Raw genomic sequence first — 7780 nt, forward strand, 5'->3', positions numbered from 1 at the left:
GGCACTCTGTAAAATCCTCTGGCTTCCAGACATTTCTGTTTTGAGGGGAAACAACTCTGTTTCACATTGATAATCAGAATCAATCACTTTGGCCAGCACAATATTTCAATATGGTGATGTTAATTTTTAACAATGATGATCACAGTACTTGTATTTTCTTTTTTTATCTTCATTCTGAGGTTACAAGATGTCAATATATCCATATTGAGGTTTTCTGTTTTGATACAGGTGTAAGTCATTTTATAGATTGCCTTTATTTAAAAGTAACTTTGCTGAAATTTTCTACTTAAACAGATGGGTTAGTGAATTTCAAACTGTCTGAGATAGATGTGTAATGAGGAAAAAAATCACTTGCTAATATGGCATAATTTTTTTCTGCTCACAAAAGAAGGTCTTGACAGATAAGAAAGTACCATAGGGGTGGGCATTTACTTCTCTACATAGAACTCTGTATTATAGAGAAGATATCTTGTAGATGCACCAACATGAAGCAGTCTGTAAGAAGATAATTTGGTCTTTCAAGATGTGGGGGTTTTTAAATTTATTTATTTTATTTTTTATTTTATTTTTTTTAAAGATTTTATTTATTTGACAGACAGAGACACAGTGGGAGAGGGAACACAAGCAGGGGGAGTGGGAGAGGATGAAGCAGGCTCCCCGCTGAGCAGAGAGCCCGATGTGGGGCTCGATCTCAGGACCCTGAGATCATGACCTGAGCCAAAGGCAGACGCTTAATGACTGAGCCACCCAGGTGCCTCATGTTTCTTTTTTTTTTTTAAAGATTTTATTTATTTATTTGAGAAAGAGAAAGACAGCACAAGTGGGAGGGGTAGAGGGAGAGTGGAAGAGAGAATCTCAAGCAGACTCCATACTGAGTATGGAACCTAATGCAGGGCTCTATACCAGGACCCTGAGATCATGACCTGAGTCAAAACCAAGAGTTAGATGCTCAACCAACTGTACCATCCAGGCACCCTTCAAGATGTGTTTTTGACATAAGTTACGGGATACAAGATGAGAAGTTATTCAGAAAACTTTCTTATTTGACTTATTATTATTGGGACCAGGCCTTTAAGAGGAATTTGGGACATGAATATAGACATTAGCAACAAGCTTGCTATTTCTGAATAGTCTCCTTTTACTCTGAACTATTTATTTGTTAATTGCTCATCTCCATAAAAATGTTAAAAGCTACAATCTTCATCAAGAAGTTTAAAAATAGAAATATGCAGGTATTAGTACACACTTGAAAAATTGACATGAAGGATAAGTAAAATTTGCCAGGTGAATAAATATATAAGGATGGGAATTCAGGAATGTATTCATGGGAAAGCTATAACACTAAAAGAATTAAAAGGGAGGAGCAAGATGGCAGAGGAGTAGGAGACCTAAATTTCATCTGGTCCCAGGAATTCAGCTAGATAAGTATCAAAACATTCTGAATACCTACAAACTCAACAGGAGATTGAAGAAAAAAATAGCAGCAACTCTCTGAAAAGAAAAGCGACCACTTTCTGGAAGAGTCATATTCTATTCCTTCACTGTAGTTAACTTTATTTTTGGTATATATATAAGTTGTTCTCTCTTTAAAATTTTGGGATACAGTTTCTTCTAACAGACCAAAATATACCCTAAATCTCTAGTGTATGGTTTTGTTTCAGTCTCCTGCCTGATCACATTCTCTACCCCCCTTTTTTTAAATTTCTCTTCTTTCATTTCTCAACCAACTTCTTATCTTATCGATTCCTTTTATAAAATTTTTATAATTTTCATCTTTACAATCATAGTCCATCCCTTCATCGTATTTACCCTTATTTTTGTACATATATGTTTTTCTTTCTTTAAAATTTTGGGAGGCACTTTCTTCTAACAGACCAAAATATGCCCCAAATCTAGTGTGTGGCACTGTTCTGTTCACCAGCCTGATTATATATGAGCATAATCTGTTTTTTTTTTTTTTTTCATTTTCATTTTTCTTTTTTTTTTCTTTTCTCTTTCTTTCCCTTTCTTTTCCCATGGTTTTGGGTCTCTTCTGATTTGTTTAGTGTATATTTTTCTGGGGTCATTGTTACCCTGTTACCATTTTATTCTCTCATTCATCTATTCTCCTCTGGACAAAATGACAAGATGGAAAAACTCACCTCAAAAAAAAGAACAAGAGGCAATACTGACTGCCAGGGACCTAATCAATACAGACATTAGTGAGATGTCAGAACTAGAGTTCAGAATGACGATTATAAAGATACTAGCTGGGCTTGAAAAAAGAATGGGAAATACTAGAGAAACCTTTTCTGGAGAAATAAAAGAACTAAAATCTAACCAAGTCAATATCAAAAAGGCTATTAATGAGGTGCAATAAAAAATGGAGGCTCTAACTGCTAGGATAAATGAGGCAGAAGAGAGAATCAGTGATATAGGAGACCAAATGATGGAAAATAAAGAAGCTGAGAAAAAGAGAGATAAACAATTACTGGATCACTAGGGCAGAATTTGAGATATAAGTGATACCATAAGCTGAAAAAATATTAGAATAATTGGGATCCCAGAAGAAAGAAAGAGAGGGCAGAAGGTATATTGGAGCAAATTATAGCAGGGAACTTCCCTAATTTGGGGAAGGAAACAGACATCAAAATCCAGGAGGCACAGAGAACCCCTCTCAAAATCAATAAAAATAGGTCAACATCCCAACATCTAATAGTGAAACTTACAAGTCTCAGAGACAAAGAGAAAATCCTGAAAGAAGCTCAGGACAAGAGGTTTGTAACCTACAGTGGTAGAAACGTTAGATTGGCAACAGATTTATCAACAGAGACCTGGCAGGTCAGAAAGGACTGGCATGATATATTTATAACACTAAATGAGAAAAATATGCAGCCAAGAATACTATATCCAGCTAGGCCGTCATTGAAAATAGAAGGAGAGATAAAAAGTTTCAAGGCCAAACAATAACTAAAGGAATTTGCAAACACGAAAACAGCCCTACAAGAAATCTTGAAAGGGGTCCTCTAAGCAAAGAGAGAGCCTAAAAGTAACATAGACCAGAAAGGAACACAGACAATATACAGTAACAGTCACCTTACAGGCAATACAATGGCACTAAATTCATATCTTTCAATAGTTACCCTGAATGTAAATGGGCTAAATGCCCCAATCAAAAGACACAGGCTATCAGATTGGATAAAAAAAGCAAGACCCATTGATATGCTGTCTGCAAGAGACTCATTTTAGACCCAAAGACACCTCCAGATTGAAAGTGAGGGGGTGGAAAAAATTTACCATGCTAATGGACACCAAAAGAAAGCTGGGGTGGCAATTCTTATATCAGACAAATTAGATTTTAAACCAAAGATTATAAAAAGGGATGAGGAAGGACACTATATCATACTGAAAGGGTCTATCCAACAAGAAGATCTAACAATCGTAAATATCTATGCCCCTAACATGGGAGCAGACAATTATATAAGGCAAATAATAACAAAAGCAAAGAAACACATCGACAACAATACAATAATAGTAGGGGACTTTGACACCCCCCTCACTGAAATAGACAGATCATCTAAGCAAAAGATCCACAAGGAAATAAAGACTTTCAATGACACCCTGGACCAAATGGACTTCACAGATATATTCAGAACATTCCATCCCAAAGCAACAAAATACACATTCTTCTCTAGTGCCCCTGGAACATTCTCCAGAATAGATCACATCCTAGGTCACAAATCAGGTCTCAACTGGTACCAAAAGATTGGGATCATTCCCTGCATATTTTTGGACCACAATGCTTTGAAACTAGAACTCAATCACAAGAGAAAGTTGGAAAGAGCTCAAATACATGGAGGCTAAAGAGCATCCTACTGAAGAATGAATGAGTCAACCAGGAAATTAAAGAATTAAAAAAATTCATGGAAACCAATGAAAATGAAAACACAACTGTTTAAAATCTTTGGGATGCAGTAAGGTGGTCCTAAGAGGAAAGTATATAGCAGTACTAGCCTTTCTCAAGAAACAAGATAGGTCTCAAATACACAACCTAACCCTACACTTAAAGGAGCTGGAGAAAGAACAGCAAATAAAGCCTAAACCCAGCAGAAGAAGAGAAATAATAAAGATCAGAGCAGAAATCAATGAAATAGAAACCAAAAGAACAGTAGAACAGATCAACGAAACTAGGAGCTGGTTCTTTGAAATAATTAGATTGATAAACCCTTGGCCAAATTTAACAAAAAGAAAAGAGAAATGACCCAAATAAATAAAATCATGAATGAAAGTGGAAAGATCACAACCAACACCAAAGAAATACAAACAATTATAAGAACATATTATGAGCAACTCTATGCCAGCAAATGAGATAATCTGGAAGAAATGGATGCATTCCTAGAGATGTATCAACTACCAAAACTGAACCAGGAAGAAATAGAAAACCTGAACAGACCTATAACCACTAAGGAAATTGAAGCAGTCATCAAAAATCTCCCAAAAAAGAGCCCAAGGCCAGATGGCTTCCTGGGGGAATTCTACCAAACATTTAAAGAAGAATTAATACCTATTCTTCTGAAACTGTTCCAAAAAATAGAAGTGGAAGGAAAACTTCCAAACTCATTTTATGAGGCCACCATTACCTTGATCCCAAAATCAGACAAAGACCCCATCAAAAAGGAGAATTACAGACCAATATCCCTGATGAACATGGATGCAAAAATTCTCACCAAAATACGAACCAATAGGATCCAACAGTACATTAAAAAGATTATTCACCACGACCAAGTCGGATTTATCCCTGGGCTGCAAGGTTGGTTCAACATCTGCATATCAATCAATGTAATACAATACATTAATAAAAGAAAGAACAAGAACCATATGATCCTCTCAATAGATGCAGAAAAAGCGTTTGACAAAGTACAGCATCCTTTCTCAATCAAAACTCTTCAGCGTATAGGGATAGAGGGTACATACCTCAATATCATAAAAGCCATCTATGAAAAACCCACAGCGAATATCATTCTCAATGGTGAAAAATGGAGAGCTTTCCCCCTAAGGTCAGGAACATGGCAGGTCAGTCCACTATCACCACTGCTATTCAACATAGTACTAGAAGACCTAGCCACAGCCAGCAGACAACAAAAAGAAATAAAAGGCATCTGAATCGGCGAAGAAGTAGTCAAACTCTCACTCTTTGCAGATGACATGATACTTTATGTGGAGAACCCAAAAGACTCCACCCCAAAACTGTTAGAATTCATACAGGAATTCAGCAAATTGGCAGGATATAAAATCAATGCACAGAAATCAAGTTGCATTTCTATACACCAACAACAAGACAGAAGAAAGAGAAATTAAGGGGTCGATAGGAATAAATCTAACCAAAGAGGCAAAGAATCTGTACTCAGAAAACTATAAAATACTCACGAAATAAATTGAGGAAGACACAAAGATATGGAAAAACGTTCCATGCTCATGGATTGGAAGAACAAATATTGTGAAAATGTCAATGCTACCTAGAGCAATCTAAACATTCAATGCAATCCCCATAAAAAAACCATCAACTTTTTTCAAAGAAATGGAACAAATAATCCTAAAATTTGTATGGAACCAGAAAAGACCCCGAATGGCCAGAAGAATGTTGGAAAAGAAAAGCAAAGCTGGCGGCATCACAATTCCGGACTTCAAGCTCTATTACAAAGCTGTAAACATCAAAACAGTATGGTACTGACACAAAAACAGACACATAGATCAATGGAACAGAATACAGAACCCAGAAATGGACCCTCAACTCTATGGTCAACTAATCTTCAACAAAGCAGTAGAGAATGTCCAATGGAAAAAAGAGTCTCTTCGACAAATGGTGTCAAGAAAATCGGACAGCCACATACAGAAGAGTGAAACTGGACCATTTCCTTACACCACACACAAAAATAATCTCAAAATGGATGAAAGACCTAAATGTGTGACAGGAGTCCATCAAAATCCTAAAGGAGAACACAGGCAGCAACCTGTTCGACCTCAGCCACAGCAACTTCTTCCTAGAAACATCACCAAAGGCAAGGGAAGCAAGGGCAAAAATGAACTATTGGGACTTCATCAAGATAAAAAGCTTTTGCACAGCAAGGAAACAGTCAACAAAACCTAAAGACAACTGAGAGAATGGGAGAAGATATTTGCAAATGACATATCAGACAAAGGGCTGGTATCCAAAATGTATAAAGAACTTATCAAACTCAACACCCAAAGAACAAATAATCCAATTAAGAAATGGGCAGAAGACATGAACAGACATTTTTCCTAAGAAGACATCTACATGGCCAACAGACACATGAAAAAGTGCTCAACATCGCTCGGCATCAGGGAAATCCAAATCAAAACCTCAATGAGATACCACCTCACACCAGTCAGAATGGCTAAAATTAACAAGTCAGGAACCATTGGCAATGATGCAGAGAAAGGGGAGCCCTCCTACACTGTTGGTGGGAATACAAGCTGGTGCAGCCACTCTGGAAAACAGTATGGATTTTCCTCAAAAAGTTAAAAATAGAGCTACTGTGAGACCCAGCAATTGCACTACAGGGTATTTACCCCAAAGATACAAATGTAGGGATCCGAAGGGGTACGTGCACCCCAATGTTTATAGCAGCAATGTCCACAATAGCCAAACTGTGGAAAGAGCCAAGATGTCCATCAACAGATGAATGGATAAAGAAGATGTAGTATATATATACAATGGAATATGCAGCCATCAAAAAAACGAAATCTTGCCATTTGCAATGACATGGATGGAACTAAAGGGTATTACGTTAAGCGAAATAAGTCAATCAGAGAAAGATATGTATCATATGACCTCACTGATATGAGGAATTCTTAATCTCAGGAAACAAACTGAGGGTTGCTGGAGTGGTGGGGGTTGGGAGGGATGAGGCGGCTGGGTGATAGACATTGGGGAGGGTATGTGCTATGGTGAGTGCTGTGAATTGTGTAAGACTGATGAATCACAGACCTGTACCTCTGAAACAAATAATACATTATATGTTTAAAAAAAAAAAGAAGATAGTAGGAAGGGAAACATGAAAGGGGGGAAATCAGAGGGGGAGGATGAACCATGAGAGACTGTGGACTCTGAGAAACAACCTGAGGGTTCTAGAGGGGAGGGGGGTGTGGGGATGGGTTAGCCTGGTGATGGGTATTAAAGAGGGCATGTATTGAATGGAGCACTGGGTGTTATATGCAAACAATTAATCATAGAAAACTACATCAAAAACTAATGATGTAATGTATGGTGAATAACATAACATAATAAAATAAAATTAAAATAAAACAATTAAAGGAAGCTTAGTATGTGTGGAGAGTAAGAGGAGGTTATGAAGAAGAAAAGATGTTGGAGAGGTACATTGGACCAACTCCTAAAGACCTTGTAAAAAAAATAGGGAATTTGTACTGTGGCAGGAGCATGGAGAGTGTATTAGAGGGAAATAGGATGGGGAAGGGAGATCAGTTAGGAGGTAGTTACAGGAGTCCAGACAGGAGTTAAGAGTGGCCAGTACTGGGATATTGAAAGTGGAAATTCAGAAAAGTGGACAGATTTAAGAGTTCATTTAGAAGTTAAATTGGTAATACTTTTGACTACTTAGATGGTTGAATGGATGGAATGCACAAGGCATTCACTTGGATAATGTTAAATGGAATATTATAAGGACCAAAGCATATTTATTTTCTGTTCTTTGGCCCATAAAGCTAATTACAACAAGAAAACAAAGAATATATGCCATACAAAAAAAGGATATCTATCATA

The sequence above is a fragment of the Halichoerus grypus genome, chromosome X, assembly GCF_964656455.1.
Source record: "Halichoerus grypus chromosome X, mHalGry1.hap1.1, whole genome shotgun sequence".
NCBI classification, from domain to species: domain Eukaryota; kingdom Metazoa; phylum Chordata; class Mammalia; order Carnivora; family Phocidae; genus Halichoerus; species Halichoerus grypus.